The 20025-nt window shown below is 47.5% G+C and overlaps 1 protein-coding gene and 1 long non-coding RNA gene across 2 annotated transcripts in view; both read right to left on the bottom strand.

Annotated features, from left to right (window-relative positions):
* The window catches only part of LOC140698984 (uncharacterized), a 42314-nt gene extending 27775 nt beyond the window's left edge, over positions 1 to 14539 (bottom strand). The window contains exon 1 of the long non-coding RNA XR_012076992.1: positions 14389 to 14539. This is a non-coding gene — a long non-coding RNA (uncharacterized lncRNA). The remainder of the gene's footprint in view (positions 1 to 14388) is intronic.
* The window catches only part of NAV2 (neuron navigator 2), a 773977-nt gene that overhangs the window by 484941 nt on the left and 269011 nt on the right, over positions 1 to 20025 (bottom strand). The gene's annotated exons all lie outside the window — the stretch shown is intronic.

Raw genomic sequence — 20025 nt, 5'->3', positions numbered from 1 at the left:
CCAGCCTCAACCCATTCCTGGCAGAGACAGCCCCCGCCCTCAGGGATCCCAGCAGGCTATGCTCGGAAATGTGTGTGTATGTCTCCCCCTGCAGGCGGCCACTGTCCCTGCACCCACCAAGACCCCAGCCACCGTGGGTGGGCCAGACTTACCTACACCTCAGGGGCAGGTAAGGGTAGAGTCAGGGACTGGCTCTCCTGAGACCCCCAAGGCCCCCACGTGGCCTCCATGTGGATAGCTGAAAATAGGGACTGTCTCTAAAAGAATGATATCATAGTAGCTGCTAATATTTACTAAGCACTTGCCAGGCGCCAAGCATTCTGCCTGCTTCACCTCCCTAAACTCTTTCCATAACCTTGGGACACAGTCATTATTATAATTCTCCCCAGGCTGCAGATGAGGAGCCCAAAGCTCAGGTGTGCTGAAGTCATATATTTGATAACTGGCAGATCTGGGAAGTCTGAATCCAGGGCCTGTGTTCCATTGTAATGATGACTTTCCAATATCAGAGTGCACGCAAATCACCTAGTATGAACGTCAGAATGCAGGTTCTAGGGCCTTGCTACCATAGATCTGGATTCAGTGGGCCTTGGGTAAAGCCCAGGAATCTGCATTCTAACAAGCACATCGGTGAATTCTGAGTAGCTGCTCCATGGATCAACTTCAAGATATACTGCAGGACACCAGGGTGCATCACTATTTAAGGGCTCAAATACCAATCAAGGTGGTCATTTTAATTTACTGTTACAGGCGGGAAAATGGTCTGTAAAGATCCGTCTGTGTCAAAATAGAGCAATGACAAAATCACACCTTCGGCCTCTGAGTTATCTGTAAAATCTACTCAGACTGTGATGGCCCCAGAGTGCTGACCCCCAGCTCAGCGCTCCGCCAGGAGAGCAGTCCCTGATGGGAGAGCCTGGGGAAGTGACAGAGATCTGGGTGGGCCCCACCTTGGCAAGTGGGAGTTCTTGGAAAAGTCACTTATCCTAGTCTTGGTTTATCCATCTAAGCAATAAGATTTGAGACCTCAAAGTTTTGAAAATTCTCTGTGGCCATACACAAAACTTTGTATTTCTTTTGGCTTTCTGCCAGTTCTCCAAGCAATCAAACTTAGCTGTTCAATGTCTCTGGTGGGTCCAGATGTTAAGTTAATTAGTGCTTTGCTATTAGCGCCATTCATACCTTCCCCAGGTAGGTAAGACATTTTAGCAGGGCCAAGTTTTAAGGGTGAAGTTATTTCAGGATCCAGGGCAAACTCATAGGACTAGATAGATAGATGGCCAGAGAATAGTTGAAAGGTCAGCGATTCCTTGACATCCCACCATCCCACCACCAATACATGTGGTTGGCTCTGAGTGGCAAATTGACTGTGAAACAGCCCTGTCTTGCTAGCTCTGAGTGATGCAGATCAACAGACCAAGAGACAAACAGCCAGGGCTCCAACTCCAGAACCACTGCTGTGGTGCCAGGTAAATCCCTACCAGCTCTGGGCCTCCTTCCCCTTTTTGTAAGTAAGGCACTGACTGTGTTTCACAGGCCTCTCCTTTCTGGATTCTGAGATTTATTAGATCAGCCAGCTCTGAACAGATCTAATCCTTAGCCAAACATCTTAGAATTCTATCCAGTTGCCAATTTAGTGCCAAAACCCCACTCAAGCTCCAGGGCCAGCAAAATATGAAATTGAAAAAGAAAAGAAATAACTCAGTAAGGGTCAAAGAGGTTAACTGGAGACTCAGTCCATGTCTCAAAGAGGATGGTTATTGTAAAGGTTTTTTCTTACCCTAGAGGATACTTTGGCCCCAGAGATGTTCTGAAAGTTTGTGGGGTGGTCCCAGGGATCACTCTGATTGTCAGCAGGGCTTATCACCTTCCAAGAGGGGCTCTGACCCCAAAGGGTTGGAGGTTGGGCATAACTTGGCCCCTGTCATGATAAACCTCCCCACCAGGAGGTGCTGTATTTCCTATAAAGGCATGTGAAATAAAAAAGACAATATAGATCATGCTTGGAATACAGTGTGAGCTCCATAAATGTCAGTTGTTGTGGTGGGTTTTGTTATTTTTACTAGTTAACCTCTACAAGGATAACTGTAAAATGAATAGATTCCACTGTCAAGGAAATGGTTGGAAGATTACAGGAAATAAAGTGAAGGCACGAGGCTATCTCCTTTGAGGTTTGATGCCTGCGTCTCTGGATGGGGTGGCCACCAGACCCAGGGTGAGGGCAAGAGGGAAGGGAAGACAGAATGGAGACATGCCTGAGGTCCCAGCTCACATCACCAGGATCTTCACCCTCCTCCAGGGAAGGAAGCCTAGGACAGTGGGTCGGGTAGGGCTCAGTGCCAACCCTGACTGCACCAGACTTACAGGCTGTAGGATTTGGCCAAATCACTCACCCTCTCTGAGACCCGTGGGGGCTCAAAGAAGGTGCAGGGCAAAGGTCCCACTCAAGGATCTCAGTGGCCAAGAGGGACAAGAATCAGAAACCTTAGTAAGAGTTTTAGCTATTCACAGGCTAAGGAATTTGGAGTTCACAACAATTTAACTGAGATCTCAGAGACTCCCCCAACATATACATAAATTAAACAGATTGATGAAAATGATTAAGTAACTAACAGATGCCTGGTAATAGTAGATGCTCATAAAATGTTCCTGATTTTACTCCCCCCCCCCAGGAGGCAAAATTCATTCAAACTAGTAGAGCTCATGAAAGCAAAGGCCAGCGTCAAATGCCCTCTGCTGCCAGCCTTGGATTTTGGAACCTCACACATGTTACGCCAAATTCTAGGTCCAGACAATTTTCCCTAAATAACAGATGGGCCCCAGCACAGTCCTCCTACCCTGGTCTCCCACCAGACTTCCCCACCACTGACGGCCTCTAATCAAAGTTCACCTTGGGTAGGATCATCTACACTCAGACATGTGTCTCACTAAGAGCTGACCCCATCGAGCTGTGCGGTCATATGAACAGAATTAGCTGTAATTCTTGGTGAAAATCAACACTTCAAGGGAAAAAAGACACTTTCTGGCTTTGATCATCTATCAGAAATTCCTTTTTCTAACTGTGGAGACCCAAGCAGAATTGAAGGCTAAATTGCAGGATGGGAAGTGATGTTGAGATCATTAACCAGAGAATTTGCCAGGTACATTCAGCAGAACCACATTCTGTGGAAAACAGGGATCTGAGGTCAGAGAAGTTCAGAAACACTACTCTATATGCTCTCCTTCCATTAGAAATTCATTATGCCGGTGGCATTTTAAAGGCTCTGAGGAGTCCTGCATAAAGAGATCTACTCGATTTTGTTGCTAGTTTCCCAAACTTATTTAAATTTGGGCCCTTCCTCATATTGTACTTTTTTTAAGTCGCAGTATCGAGTAATATAACATTTCCTCTATCAAGTCGACTTTACTCTTTCCTGATACTCTTTTCTGCCTTCTGAAAGCATCTGAGTTTGCAACCCATTATTTAGTCCAGATAGCCAGGAAAATAAAGTGACTTACCCAAGGCCACACAGCTAATTATTCTTAATAATAACAAAAATTAGTGTTTGTAGAGCACTTTAGAGATTTCTATACACTTACGTTCTTTCACAGTATCTCTTTTTATCCTCAGAACATAATAAGAGCTGTTGATGTGGCTGAGGGTAGATGTGTGACCTTAGTGGAGATGCACAGCAGACTTCTGTAGTATGGACTTAGCTTTCTCATTGTGAAGATAATGATGCTGCAGCTCAGAGAACCTGATTAACGTGCCTGAGGTCACACAGCTGGCAAATATCAGGGCCAAGGTTTGAATCCAGAACGTTTGACTCCAAAGCCCACACTCAGTCTCCCTCAGCCCAAGGAGAGGTTGTTCTCCTGCAGCAAGAAGCAGACGTCTGCATAGCTGATAATCTGGGAATCTCAGGGTTTTCCAAAGCTTGTGATTAGATATCAGATGTCTCAGGAAGCACATCCTTCTTTTTGAGGGAGGGGGCAAACTATCCAAAAAATGGGGGCTATTTTACCACTGATTCTGAGCAAAGCAATCAAAACAGCTTCAACAAAAAAAGCTAATTAGGAAGTCATAACTTGGAAAACCACCAAATGCAATTTTGATGAGAATCAAATTTAATAAAAGCACAGCTTCTGGTCCCTGCAGCTAGAGCTGATGATCAGGCACGTGAGGGGAATGGCTAACGGAGAGGTCAATGAAGACATGAAGACTCCAGGTAGAACAGGCAGGGCTGCAGGGCTGTCCGTCCGTCCGTCTGTCCTCCATAAGGCACAGAGTGGTCTACTGAGATGGACCTCTGGAGACTCACCAGAGGAGACAGCACTGGCCCTGGGAAAGGGAGAGGGCCAGAGGCTTCAAAAGAAAGCAGCTTCCTTCCTGCCTCCAGATTCTTATTCATGTAAAGAAGTTCTTGGGAGTTTCCTTAGCGAACAGACAAGAGTGGCTTTTAATTAACATTCATGCCGAGGGCTGCTTCGCAGAGACTTGGAAATCACTCCTGCTTGTAGGTTACACCCTATGTGCCCCCTCCTGTCAGACACCCTTGGCCACCCTAGTTCACTGTGAGTGCCAAAGGGGGTAAATGCGAATCCAGATTCTAACAGCAGGAGACAAATTCTGAAAGAATGATGTTCAATTAATACCTCAAAATAATTTGTGCCCTTAAAATGCTTCACAGGTTATAAGATGCTTTTTTGAGCATTTCCTTATTTAGTCTGCAGAATAATTCTATGCAATAGTTGTCTTTATTGTATCCATCTGACAACACATGAAGAAAGGCTCAGAGAGGTTAAGTGACTTGGCCAAAGAGACATAGCTTATAACAATGATGTGAGAAGTTAATGCACTTTAGATTTGGAAAGACGTGGGCTTAAATTCCAACTCTGCCCTTACCAGCTGTGTGATCTTGGGAAAATCTCTCCAGTACATCTCAGCCTGGGTCTGCTCAGCTGCGATAGCAGCTGCCGTTTACAGAGGGTTTCCTCAGTGCCAGGCACCGTTCTAAGTACCCCTGGTGGATTGTTTGCAATGATGGCCATCAATAACTCCTCCCATTACTAGAGTGCAAGTCACGTTCCCCTCAGGAAGTAGAGTTGATTTCTCTCCTCCTTGAAGCTAGGCTGGCCTTGCAACTTGCTTTGACTCCTAGAACGTGGTGGAAGCAGTACTGAGCTAGGTCCCGGACTAGACGTGAAGAGGCTGGTAGCTTGTACATTCCATCTCTGGGAGTCCTGAGTCACCACATAAAAAAATTCTGAACACTTGCCAGAGAGAGGGGCCCAGCCAGCCCCCAGCTGAGCTGCCATACCTTTGAGGAAGACCTCTTGGTCTCAGCCTCATCTGAACTGCACCAGCCAACATCCCATAGAGAAGAGAGGTGTTCCCCATGGAACAGTTGTTTCCTAATTGTGAAAACGCGAGCAAACAAATAGTTGTTGTACTGGGGTGATTCTTTTTGCAGCAACAGATAACTCAAATGGTGCCTAATTTCTAATAATTTATTCAGCCTTTATATCAACCCCATGGAGAAACTGAGGCTCAGAAAGCTTAAATAACTCACCCAAAGTTACCTACCCAATAAATGGCTGAGCAGGATTTAAACATAGGCATGCTGGCTCCAGAGTCCACATTTGTAAGCACCATATTACGCCCCTCTTTGTAAAAGGACAGACCTCTCAGAGTTATTAAAAGGACTGTCCCTCCGCAGTGTGGTCCCACAGGGGCATCCATGCCTCCAAGAGGAAACTCCGCCTGGGCTCACCTGACATTGACCAGACCCAGAGCCCATCCGTAACCCCACTCGATGCTGCCCTCCAGTGGCCACTAGCGGTCCAAGCCTTCTATTCACCTGTGACAAACCCCCGCGGCTGTAGGAAGGCAGGTGGGGGATCTGTCATCCTTTCAGGGATGACACCATCCCATGCTTCCTGACTGTAACTGCAACCCCTCCTGTTCTGTTTGGGTCCAACTTTAGCCAGGCCTTGCCATGTTCACTGCTCAGAGGAAAGCATCCCACCTGAAGCTTGAGTTGAAGTGCCTCTAGACCCCCAGAGGAGAATGGATAGCTTGTGGGGAGGGGATGTCCCTCTTCAAGCCATCAGCAGATGTGAAACTCCCAAAATCCCTGGTTTTCTCATCCTGAGCCTAGCATACTGTCAATTGCCCAAGAATTGCACAGACAGCATTTAATCAGAGGCAGCTGTACTTTAGCAAGAGAAGTGTACACAGCAGCTAAAAAAATCAAACATACAAACACAACATTCAGCTTACTCATCATTAGCCATAGACTGTAATAGGTAGGAGGCTGGGCTCTTGGAAAGACAGACCTGGGTTTGAATTCTGGCTCCATCATTTACTGGCTGTGTGACCTTGGACCAGTCTCCTAACCTCCCTGGGCTTCAATGTCTTCATCTGCAAAATGGCTATACTAACAGCATCTCTCTTACAGAATTAACATAAAGATTAAATGATAGGATATCTCAGAGTGCAAGTGATCAAAGAAGTCTGAACATACTTAGTCTGTGTGCTTATTTAATTCTAAAGTTCTCTGATTATTTTACATTTTAGATGTAATCCATGTCTATTACATAAAATTTGAAAAGAAAGACAGAAAGAGTCTGATGCAAGGTTTTAAATCAGGATCCATTAATCCCCTTAAGGGCCGGTAAGAAGTTCATAGGGTCCCTGAACTTGAATGGGAAAAATGACATATTTATTTCATCAGGTTTTAACTAAAATACAGTGTTTCCATCCACTATGAATACAGGCATCAAATCACAGTAGTTTTAGCTGTAGGACTAGCAACTTTGTCACTGACAGGAATCTCAAGCATTCTACCACGTTTTAGTTTTTGCAGGTATTTTGAAATAGTATTTGCATTCATCACCCCTTCTTAGGTATAGTAGTTATTCAGCCTCCTGCTAGATAATCCCTGTTATTTAAGGCATTAAAAAGAAGCAATATATTACCACATTGCAAAATTGTTTTAATATTTTGATACTTTTATTTCAACATCATTGGTTTCTTTTGAAATTCTATGTTTACTATTTCATGCATTAAAAACATGCTGAGAAGGGGCCCACAGGCTCATCAAACAGCCAAAAAGAATTTTTATTCTACAAAAAAGGTTAAGACCCGCCTGCTGTAGTGCCTCCACCATTCAGATTCCTTAACTGTTTATGTATTTCCTATTGTTGCAATCAGGTTGTATAATATAATTTTGTAGCCTGTGTTGTTAACTAACCATAAACATGTTTTCACGCTATTTCTTGCACACATAATTTTTAATGGGGGCATAACAGTCCATTTTGTTAATGCCCCATAATTCACTCTTTCCCTATAGTTTGCCATTTAGAAATGGTTTGAATGTGTCACTTTTATAAATGACATTGGGATGAGCATCTTCCTGCATAAAAGATCTCCCATGTTTTAGATTCTTTCCTCAGGCAAGATTGCCAGCAGTGGCAGAGTGAACATTTTCAAAACTCTAACACCCTCCCTGGCTCCTGGGAAGCTGAATGCACTGACATTCAGGATGGAGGAAGAAAGAAGGCTTTGACAGGGGAGCCTGAGGAGCCAGAAAGACAAATGTAGGATGGGCTGCCATGGACAGGTGTGCAGGCTGTGTCCTGCTCAAGGATGCCTGATCCAGGTGATAAGTGTGGGCTGGATTCTAGCTCATCTCTGCTACCAAGCTATGCACTCTGGCTGGGGCTGGCAGCCCACAGGAAGGCAGGTTCTCCCTAAGGCACCAAGGAGACTGAAGCAGGCCTGCCGAGGAATCCACCATTGCCCCCTGGTGGTAGCATCTCCTTGGGGGTTCCAGGATATAAAAGTAGCAAGGACCTACTGTATAGCACAGGGAATTATATTCAATTTCTTGTAATAAGCTGTAATGGAAAAGAAACAAAAAGTATACGTGTGTATGTATATGTATAACTGAATCACTTTGCTGTACACCTGAAACTAACATTGTAAACTGACTACACTTCAATAAAAAATAAGAATAATTAAAAATTTTTAAAAAATCCACACTCACAAAGAATGCTGAAAAGGAGGGACCACAGTTTCAACCTGGAATTTCTAGACCTCAAGGATCTGAGAAGGCAAAATATGAGCTCACAAGCAAGCTTTACTTCCAAAACATCTAATAAAATTAACACGTGCCCTCAATAAGGCCTTCCCCGTACAACTGCTATAGGTTGAAGGTCATTCCTGTCTTCTCCTTAGGGGCACATGGTTACTGCAGTGGCTGTTGCTGTGTGCTGCCCAGATCCCTCTTCAGGACAGGGTCACTCACTCCCCCAGCTCTAGGGGTGTCCACTGCTGTTCATGGCTCAGTCCCTCCCCAGGAACCACACTGAAGGGAGCTGCCTTGCCCAAGGTGCTGGTCCCTGCCCGAAGGATGTGGGGTACTCAGGCCTGAGCCCTCACGGAGACAACTTTGCAGCTCATCCCAACTTCAGTGCTGCCAGGAGATGGGCCAAGGCCTCTGTTGTGAATGCATGGAAGTCCCACCTCTCCGTCTGCCCTCCTCCCACTTCCCTCTCACCCTCCAAGACGGCTTCTCAGAGCGCCCCCAACTTCCTGAATATTCATCTTGTCTCAGAATCCACTTCTCAGGGAACCCAATCTGAGACAGTTACATATCTTTGTCTAATAGAAAGTGAGAGGAGTAAATTATCACAATATACATTGGGAGATAAAAACTGGTTTTCAAAACATGGTGTCCATGAGGTAGGACTCCATTTTCAAAAAAGACTTTTGCTGGTTAAAACAACATCATCTAATCCTGATCCTCACCTACCTCCCTTGTTTTATGGATGAGAAAAGAATCCCAGAGGACAAGTGACTTGGAAGTCACACAGCCTATAAATTCTCAGGCCTAGAGTTCAAAGTCACACTAGTAGTGTTTTCTCAAGGCTGCCTCTCACCAGCTTTGGGTTCAGGGTAACCCATTATCCAGACAAAAGTTGATCCTATTAGTGGGGAGAAGCAGGGCTCTGAAGCTGAAGGTCTCCCCAAAGGCGTGGGCATCTCTCCTGCCCTCATTCTAACTTCCAGAGAGAAATCCTACGCCATAAGGCGATCCTAGTGTGAGCACTGGCATCAGACGGCCTGTCCTGGCTCTGCTGCTTGCTAGCTGTGCGTCTTTTGGATAGTTTATTTGCTTCTCTGAGCCACACTTTCTTCATCTGTAAAATTAAAATTCTAATAATTTCTCAGAGTTGTTTTCTGACAAAGAGAAAAACCTATGTGTAGATTTTGTAGCCCTCCCAGGTCCTTCAAAGTCTCTAACCCAGACTTAGTTCCCTCAGGCCACCTTTATCTCCTGAGCATAGAGCATAGTATTTCCAAGAAGAGATAACTCTTATAGATTTTCAGGGTGAAATTAGATCAAATGCTCTGTCCTCTTCTCCCTAGCCAGAGGGACAGAAGCCAGCTTCCCTCTCTACGGGGTACAAGGCCCTTTGAGCAGGACAGCCTCAGAACCTTGCCTGAACTTGCCAGCAGAGGGCAGCACCACTCTGCCAAAAGCCCAGGAGGCTATGCCGTCCACTCCCGGCCTCCATCTGATTATTTCACCGGCTCCCACAGAGAGCCTGGTCCTGCCTCCGAAACTCTTTCCCTGGAGCCCAGTGGCTGTGGCGTGTCTCCCTAGAAATGTAATGACCAGACTTTCAGGTCTGCAGCGTCCAGGGCTGGATTCAATTGGCAAGGCCAAAGCACATTCGAACGTGCTCCTCTGTTAAATATGCCAGTTTGTAGCAAACAATACAGCCTGGGGGTGGAGATTCAAACCAGACCAAGGCCACCAGCAGCCTCAGCTCACCGTTTCCTACGCACTTGACAATCTGGTGGCGAATGACTTCGCTCAGTCATCCTGGGGGGTGGGCGAGGGGAGAGGGCAAGAGACAGACAGACTATTGTGTGTGCGCACACTTTGTCTGCATTTGTGTATCCTGATGCTCTGGGCAGAGGGCACCAGGAGGGAGGATGGACGAAGCAGGGGTGGGGCCCCACACTTCCTTCCTCCTCCAAAAGGAATTTGAACAAACCCTGGAGCAGAGACCTCATATGCCCCCGATAGCCTAGAGTCCTGCTCAAGACAATGACATGCACACAGTTGGGGGTGGGAGGGTATGTTGATTTTCCTGTATCTCAGATTCAGGAGACAGAGCAAAGGTTTTCAGGGCTTTCTAGAAAGAGGCTCTGGCTAAGGGGCCTCCTGGGTTGGAGCCAGGACATGCACTGAAAGAGGGCTGGCCCTCTCAAGAGTCCCTCGAAGCACGGCTCTCCCAAGTGACAGGGACAGCCTCTCGTCACCAGGTGACATACTCCTATACAAATGTGTCCACAGAGAGCATATCACACAGCCATGCTGTGGGCAGAGCCAGGGCTGCTGACTTCTGCCTTCTTTTTCACTCCACTAACGCAGTGGACAAGAAGAATTTCTGCTTACGCATTAATTTCACTGTCTTGAGTGGAGATCTCCCTCCCTCCCTCCCTCCCTCCCTCTCTCTCTCTCTCTCTCTCTCTCTCTCACACACACACACACACACACACACACACACACACATACACAATGCAATGTCGATGCTAAAGGAGTAAGCAAATTCTTCCACAGAGAGAACTGCTGCCCAGGAAACAGCTCCTCAGAGAAAGCTACTTTAAGGCAGAAAATCCTCCCAGCGCGCTGGCCAATGTATGCAGTTCGCCTTTTTGAGACCACAGCGCTGAAATAATCTTTTTTTGCCCCCCACTTTCTCTCCAAAATGCCTATCATCTCCATGAGACCGAATAATTTACGTGCTGCCTGTCCTTCAAGCCACAAAGGGGCTCCCCTGAATGTTGTTCCACGGCCTTGGGACAGACAGAGCCTCATCTCGTGTCCTCTGACCCACACGGGGTCTGGCTGGGAGGTCGCACTGGCTCGGCTCCGGGTGGGATGGGAGGGAGTGGGGCGGGGCTGCTCCTGAGCGTGGCAGCCCAGGGCCCAACAGGGCAGGCTGGCTCCGAGACCCCCGGCCCCAAACGTCCGTGATGCTGCTGCCCTGGGGCTTCTGGGAATTGACCCAGAGACGCAGAATAGCGTGAGAGTGAGGAGGCTGAACACCCAGTGAGTAGAAACTGTGAATTCCTCACAGACATGACATGCACACCTCCCTGCTCCTGGCTCCATCTGTCCACGGATTCCCAGTTACCTCAGTTCTTGCTCTTCCCAGCCCCAGGGGTGGCAAAGAGGCAAAAGATAGGTGATAAGAGCCTCTCCCCACCCTCTCTGCACTGCCACCTGCCCCCCACGGGCTCCCAAACTGACCAGGCTCGCTGCCCCCTCCAGGGGCCCTGGGCCACCCCCGGCTCAGCCCTGGGCCTCCACGGAATGCAGCACCTCATCAGTAATTCACAGCCTCCCCTCTGCTCCTCAGACAAAGGGAAGGGGGGTGTGCAGGCCTCAGAAGCCCAGTGACCAGGGCTGCAGGGTCAGACAGCTAGCTAATGTCCTCACCAAAGGAGGGGCGAGGAGGGGATGGAGAGGAGAATTAGGGACGGCAGTGGTGGGGGTGCATGGAGCAGAGAAAAGAAGGCGAGGCCAGGAAAAGGAAGGAGAATGAATCCAATCTAGAATAACAGTTCTAGAAGGCACATGTGCTTTATGTGTGAAATGCACTATTCCAGCAGAACTAAGAAACAGGTTTTTTCCCACCGCTGTTTTAGCCTCGAAATGGGAGGAAGCAGGACGCGGCTGGGTTTCACAGACTATTTCTTCACAGTTTCTTATTCTGTTTTGACAAGACATCTGCTTAAGCTACTATTCTGAACCTCGCGGTGTGGAGCCTCTGTCAGCTTTGCCAATTCCAATGTTCCGCAACATCACACAGAGGAAGCTGACAGCCCGCGCACCTGGCAGGCGGGGAGGATGGATGGAGGGGGCTGCGGAGGTGGGCGAGGGTGAGGAGCACTTGGCGGGGTCACCCCTCAGCAAAGAGGGGTGCTGGGCCCCTCAGGTAAGTCGCTTGACCTCTCTGAGCCCCAGCCTGGCCTCCGAGCCCCTCCTTGTGGAAGAGAACACAGGGTCCTTCCCCTTGGGGTACTTACAGTCTAGAACTTGATCTCAATTACAAATCAGCCTGCTAACCGGCAAGTACTCTAGTATAGGATGCAGAAAGAAAGTGACAGGAGTGGGCTGGATTAGTTCTCCAGAGAAGAGGCAGGGCCGAGTGGGAAGGGATGGGCTTGGCCATTGTCACTCATTAGGCAAATATTTACAGAGCGCCTGTTCTGGGCCAGGTCTTGAAGCCACAGCAGTGAGCACCAGACCCAGTCCCTGCTCTTGTGTAGCTCACCGTCTGGGGAGCAGCAGTCTCTGCTCAGGTTCACGTGCACCTGCCCTTGGGCGAATCACCTGACTTCTGTGGGTCTGTTTCCTCATCTATGAAACAGATGCTGTTCATCCCAAACTCATGGGCTTATTGGAAGGATTTAGTGATGCTTTAGGTATGAGGGCTTAAGCACAGGGCCTACATTCAGTAAGTATTTAATAAATGTGCCTCCTCTTTCCTTATTAGAAGACAGGGGCATTGAGGGGCTCTGGAAGGAAATTCAGAGTTTCTCAGGCAGTGATTTTCTTTATCAAATGAGCATCGGGAATGGCTTTATTCCTCCCTTCCTTCAAATTTTGTCCTGTCCAAGTCCCCTGCCTCAACCCTAGGCAGTATCTCCAGCAGGTCGCAGAGCTTTTCTGGTTGCCTTCGGGCATTGCAACAAACTCATTTTCAGATAATCCCCAGTCCAGTGCAATCTAACTCAAAGTCCGGCTCTCTTTTCCAGCTCCACATGTGTCCTCTCTCCCTGGCCGAGGTGTGAGTGAAGTGGGGCCACAGACCAGCGGGGGGGGGGGGCAACTGTTTTCCTTTCCTTGCCATCTCCTCTCCACTTGCTTTCCTGTTTCTAAGCCCTCTGGAGCTAGGGGAGGAGGATGGGAGGCTATGGGGAAAGGGCAGATTCAGATGGGACTGATGTTAACTGTTATCTGTGGTGCCCCTAGTGGGCAGATGACCTAACGCTCATGGGGGCATTTTGGTTTCTTGGGGGATGTCCACTGGGGCCTCCACATTGTATTATTCACGACTCAGGGAAGCCCTGTGGGGCACCCTCTCCTTCCTCCTCCCCGGACTGGACTCTGCCCCCGGCACAGCATTCCCATGTAATTCTGCCACTGGAGTCCCCTCATTCTGGCAGGCAGCCCTCCGGGGTGGGGTCCTCTTAAGATGGCTCAGTCTGTCACCTGCCACACTGTCAACTGCCACACTATTGGCAGAAAAGTCATGCTCTCACGGTACCTGCCCTCCTTTCTCTGTAGTCAGGGCCCTCTCTTCCATCCAGGGTCTCAGGTGAACCCACAAGCTCCCAGGGAGATTTGCCCTTCAATCCCAAGAGACAGCACAAGGTGAAGAAGGGGGTAACATCCGTCTCCGTACAGACTAGCAAGCATCCCGCTATGAAGAATATCCCAGTCTCCCTTCTCAAAGGCAGCCTCTGTCATCTCTCCAAGTGGTTCCAGAGGGTCTCCCTTCTTCCCTACCCCCAGGCTTCCTTTGTTCACTCTGGAAGTAGGAGCCCCATGACTGGTCTTGGTCAGTTCAATGAGAATGACACAAACCTATCCTCAGAAAGTGTGAAACCTAACAACAGAAAATGTTGTTAAAAGATGTAAGAGGAAGCAGTGTGGGAGGAAGATACTGACATGCATAAGGACGGTTCTCCCATCAGGGCTTCTGCATTACACAACCGGAAGGAGCAGCGGTCAGACTGCAGTGTGAATGATGTCTCTCTGGGGTTGTGCCATATGGTAGACTTGCTCTAAAGATTCTTTGGGTTAGCTCCTCTACCAGCCAACCATCCGTGCAGATCCATCCCCAAGCTTCCTCTGCTGATGTGAGGATCTAGCTGCACACATGAACCCACTCACGGCTACCACCTCCAAATGCTGACCTCGCATTGCCCGATTCATCTCTCACAAGAGCTTTGCACCCAGAGGCAGTGGAAGACACGGCAAACCACACATCCCAACTTTTGTGCCACAATGTTAACAGCTCAGGAGCATCAGCCAAACCCCAAGACAATAAGAAATGATCCTTTTGATTTCCTATCACATACAGAAAGGGGAGAGTGGCTTTTCGTCCCAAAGGCTGAGACATTCACCTGCTTAGGGGCTCAGATGACGCCCAAGGCCCTTCTCACTCAGAAAAGCAGTGATCTGAAAGAGATGCGGTCTCATCTTTATTGTCTGTAACCCCAGCTCAGATAAAAAAAGAGGATATGCAAGAAATCAGTGACCTCTGCTTAATACAAATTACCTCATCTTTGAGCAGCTTATATGTTTAAACACTCACCTTTAAAATGTTCTGAAATTTTCTACTGCTTGTGGTTGGCAACACATTGGTGAAGGGCACACTCTTTGGTGAGGGAGGCCAACTGTAGACCCAGACAACACGGGTTCATAAATCCTCACTCTCCCGCCATCACTGTGGTCCTAGGTGAATGACTTGACACCTGTCTGCCTCAGTTACTGCAGCTGCAAAATGGAGGCAAGAACAGGTCCTCCCTCTGAGGGCACAAGAGTGATGTCACTTAGAGTCAGCCCTGGTTCACAGTCTGTGCTGCAGAATGTGTGCCGTTGGGAGTGAACGGTGGTAACTGAAACCCTTGTCATCTGATTCCCTTTAATCGCTCACATCTTTGCTATTTCAGGATTTCCCTTTGTTGGGCCCTTTCCTTAAGTTTCATTCCTTTCTGCACCTCCGTGAACTTCTCTTTGGAGATACCCATTCCCAACAGCCATGAAATTGTCATTAACTGACACAACTAACCTCAACCTGAGAACCCAGAGAGGAACAGTCAGGCGCCCTGAGTCTAAAGCCAATCCCATTCCTCACTAGCTGGGTGATCTGCAGCAGGGTCTTCCATCTCTTAGCCTGGACTTTCCCCATTTATAAATCAGGGATGATGCTCACCTTTACTTCTCCTTAATCCACTCTTCAAACATTTCTTGGGGGCCCATTAAGTGGCAGATGTTGAAATGTTATGATCCAGACTACAGTTGCTTCATTTTAGTTAGCAGGGAATCAGAGCCCAGAAAAATCTCTAGAAGGCAGCCTGTTCCTTGGAGTGAAGGTGAATTCTCAGCCCCTTTCTAATCATTTCTACTACCCCACGATTATCATTAGCATCATTGTGACTTCGCAAAGAGAGGACGGGCAAGTCTTAGAGCAACGGAGAGTGTGGGGTGGGGTCCTCCGTCTCCTCCAACCTCTCAGCCCTCACTTTTTCTTTAGGAAATGGCCCCAAGGAAAGGGAATGTGAAAGAAAAACTCAAGAGGCCAAAAGGAGAGGTAGAGAAGGTGAAAACTGGAGCTGGAAGCCAGCAGCCTCCTCTCCATGTCTGATAACCCTGTGTACAGAGCCAGAGCACACTTCACAGACCTGCGGCCAAGGTGGGGACTGAAAAAAGCAGTGGTGGGAGAATGAAAAAACCAGCTTCCAGGGTTCGCAATAAGAAAAACCAGAAAGAAGCTATTTTGGTGTCAGCAGTTTCATGTTTCCTGGTAAAGCACTGCTTTTATTTGTCACTAAATGTGGGGGGTGGGTGAGAGCAACCCAAGTATTTCCGGCATCTTTCAAGCTGTCCATCTGCCAGGCCTGCTTCTGGCCCTCACTGGGCTCTGCACAGCCTCCAGGCCTGGCTACCTTCATTAACAACTGCTTGCCAATATGGAGAGTTGGCCTCCAAAGTCACCGTAGGACCATTAACCTCCAGGCAGCAGCAGCGCCCACCTGCCGGGCTGGGGAGGCCCCTGTTAAGAGTGGATATACAGTCCAAAGTAATAAAATACCTAGGAATAAATCTAACCAACAAGGTGAAAGACTTATACACAGAAAACAATAAAACATTGATGAAGGAAATTAAAGAAGACTTAAAAAAATGGAAAGATATCCCATGCTCTTGGATTGGACAATATTGTTAAAATGGTCACACTGCTCAAGGCAATCTACAGATTTAATGCAATCCCTATCAAATTACCTAGGACATATTTCACAGAACTAGAACAAATCATAATAAAATTTATATGGAACCACAAAAGGCCTAGAATTGCCAAAGCATTACTGAAGAAAAAGAAAGAGGCTGGAGGAATAACTCTCCCAGACTTCAGACAATACTATAGAGCTACAGTCATCAAAACAGCATGGTATTAGTACAAAAACAGACATATGGACAAATGGAACAGAATAGAGAGCCCGGAAATGAACCCACAAACTTTTGGTCAACTAATCTTCGACAAAGGAGGCAAGAATATACAATGGAAAAAGACAGTCTCTTCAGCAAATGGTGTTGGGAAAACTGAACAGCAGCATGTAAATCAATGCAGCTAGAACACTCCCTTACACCATACACAAAAATAAACTCAAAATGGATCAAAGACTTAAACATAAGACAAGATACAATAAACCTCCTAGGAGAAAACATAGGCAAAACATTATCTGACATACATCTCAAAAATGTTCTCCTAGGGCAGTCTGCCCAAGCAATAGAAATAAAAGCAAGAATAAACAAATGGGACCTAATTAGACTTACAAGCTTCTGCACAGCAAAGGAAACCATAAACAAAACAAAACGACAGCCTACGGAATGGGAGAAAATTTTTGCAAAAGATGAAACTGACAAAGGCTTGATCTCCAGAATATATAAGCAGCTCATATGACTTAGTAAGAAAAAAACAAGCAACACAATCCAAAAATGGGGAGAAGACCTAAACAAGCAATTCTCCAAGGAAGAAATACAAATGATCAATAGGCACATGAAAAAATGCTCAATATCACTAATTATCAGAGAAATGCAAATCAAAACTACAATGAGGTATCACCTCACACCAGCCAGAATGGCCATCATTCAAAAGTCCACAAATGACAAATGCTAGAGAGGCTGTGGAGAAAAGGGAACCCTCTTACACTGCTGGTGGGAATGCAGTTTGGTGCAGCCACTGTGGAAAACAGTATGGAGATTCCTCAAAAGACTAGGAATAGACTTACCATATGACCCAGGAATCCCACTCTTGGGCATATATCCAGAAGGAACCCTACTTCAAAAAGACACCTGCACCCCAATGTTCATACCAGCACTATTTACAATAGCCAAGACATGGAAACAGCCTAAATGTCCATCAACAGATGACTGGATAAAGAAGAAGTGATATATTTATACAATGGAATACTATTCAGCCATAAAAATGACAACATAATGCCATTTGCAGCAACATGGATGTCCCTGGAGAATGTCATTCCAAGTGAAGTAAGCCAGAAAGAAAGAAAATACCATATGAGATCGCTCATATGTGGAATCTAAAAAAAAAAGAAAAGAAAAAAAGAACATAAATACAAAACAGAAACAGACTCACAGACATAGAATACAAATTTGTGGTTGCCAAGGGGGAGGGTGGGAAGGGACAGACTGGGAGTTTGAAATTTGTAGATACTGACAGGCATATGCAGAATAGATAAACAAGATTATACTGTATAGCACAGGGAAATATATACAAGATCTTGTGGTAGTTCACAGCAAAAAAGAATGTGACAATCAATATATGTATGTTCATGTATAACTGAAAAATTATGCTCTACACTGGAAATTGACACAACATTGTAAACTGACTATAACTCAATAAAAAAAAGTGTTTAAAAAAAGAGTGGGTGGGGGCAGGGATCCCCCCTCATGTTACTATCAAAGACCTCCCCCCCCAGGGCAGCATGTGTACCCACCCCTGATTCTTCACCTGCCATTCAGAAGGGAGGCAGGCCACAGCAGAGCTCCCAGAATCCAGGTGTTAACTATGACCCAAACTCCAGGTGATCTTCTCCCAGACCCTGATCTAACCATGAGTCAGAAGATGTACAGATGGGGAGATGTCGGCCCCTGGGGGCTAGAAAGTGCTGTCTTAGGGACAGAACTTTCAGTCTCAAGGAGAGAAACGGAGGGGAAAAAAAGAGTCTCAAATGATTATATTTACTTTAAAGGAACTTTAAAAAGAGAGAACTAGTTCAAAACCTGGGAAATAAAATCTTTTTGACATTCCCCAAGGCAATTTAAATGACAGAAAACCCCTCCAAAAGGGCTGCTGGAGTTTGGACAACAGAGGGTGGTTACCATAGTAACCAGCCCCTCCTTCTGTCTACAACCCCCTCCCGTCATTGTCCATGAAGTCACCCCACCCTGCACATGGCTCTGGAGAGCCTGGGATTCTGAGAAGAGGCAGTCCAGCCAGCTCCACTGCCCAGCTGCCAGGCGGTTTTCCTACCTGCCCCCAGTGGCTCAGTCTTTGCCATCCAGGCCCCACGCCCAGGGCCCCCAGCATGGCCCAACACTGGGCTTCCAACAGTGATGGCAGCCGGACCCCCTGCGGTCCATCAGTCCGCCCTCAGCATGGCCTCAGTGACAAAACAGGCAGGCTTGAGAGAGGAGGAGGTCTCCGAGCTGCAGGTTCAGCCTCCCCCGTCATCCACTCTTCCGAAGTCAGTCCGGCCTCATTAGAGACTCCAAATGCAGACCAAATAGGGATAAGATTTCTTTTTAAGAAAACATCTATTTGCTTTCACTGCCTGCTTGAACACAGTTTGGTGTGGTTTCCTGGAGAATGGTTTCCTTGGTTTTTAAAATGGAGCTCAGTGGAATTCTAAGGTTTCCTGGAAGTACCCGATGGAAACTTCCTCGGGGTGGGGGGCAGGGAAACCCCAACCCACTTGGAACCCCTCTGCCTTCTGTTACAGCACAGCGTGATATACCATGACTACTTAAAATCTGAAGACAAACAGCAAGCGAGTTCTTCCTCTTTAGAAAGGTTGAAACTATTAGATTATTTCCCAAATGTTTAGTACCCTCGGGGGGGAAAAAAATAAGGCACCATTGCTGTACTTCTTTGGACTATTCATTAAAGGCTAAATCATCTGACCAGCAACAGACTCCAAGCCGCTCAATGCCAGCCTCTCAGGGAGCAAGGCCTCAGGGTAAGAGCTCCACTTCAAAGGGGACCAGCCACGACCTTCTTCCTTTGACCATCCACAGGCTGGTGGTGCAGTTGGCCCCAGGAAGGCACTCTGTCCCTAGAGGCCACATCCAGGGCCAACATCACTGTTGAAACCAAAGAGGCTCCAAGGGAAAGGCTGGAGGAAGAGCACACGTGTAGTGGTTAACTCAGTTGGTGGCCAGGCCCAGACCAAGCTCCCTGGAGGCAGTGCTGGGACACACATCTGCCTGCCTTATGAAACCTTGGACCCGGTTAGGTCTGGGTAGTGACACGGCCCTCCTGGGAGCTCCTAATAACAGACGCCCACCTTGGCGAGGAGTGCTCTGGCAGGCAGTAGGTACACAAGAAATGAAGGAGTAGATGGATGAAAACCACAGGGCTCAGAGCAGCTTCATGGAAGGGAACGGGTCTCCGAACATGGCAACGGCTCAATGTCGAAGTGGCTCTACTGCCTCTGGGCTGAAAGCAGGGTGGAGAGGAGGAGTACTTAACATTAAGTACCACCTAACCAGGCTCTGGGTGCTCTGCACATGTGGACCCAAGTCATCCTTGCAATGTCTCATTGAGGCAGGTGTTACGATTCCCATTCCCATCCCTTTGCTTTAAGTCGCTTGCAAGGATCTCCTCTGAGGGAGAGCGTGGAAGATTTGCCTGTTGTCTTACAGTTAGCAGGCGGCATAGCCAGGCTCACTGTTCCCAGGGGGAGAAGGTGGCCAGGTAAGCCGCCAGGGGTAAGCAACTGGGAAGAGGCTGCACAGTAAACCCCATTTTCCCCCAAAGGGGATTCTCTCCTCAACTCCAAGCCGTCAATACAGACCAGTGTCCCAGAGTGAAACACGGCCCACCTAGTCCCTGCCGGCTTCAATTTCTCATGTTGGAACTGGGAGACAGAACCCAGCTCAAGCCTTGATGGCTGCTCAGAACACTGGGTTTCTGACTCTCCCTGACCAGGGC

This window comes from Vicugna pacos, chromosome 10 (assembly GCF_048564905.1).
Source record: "Vicugna pacos chromosome 10, VicPac4, whole genome shotgun sequence".
NCBI lineage: Eukaryota > Metazoa > Chordata > Mammalia > Artiodactyla > Camelidae > Vicugna > Vicugna pacos.
Note: the sequence above shows the minus strand (reverse complement) of the source record. Positions and strands in the feature narration are given on the sequence as shown.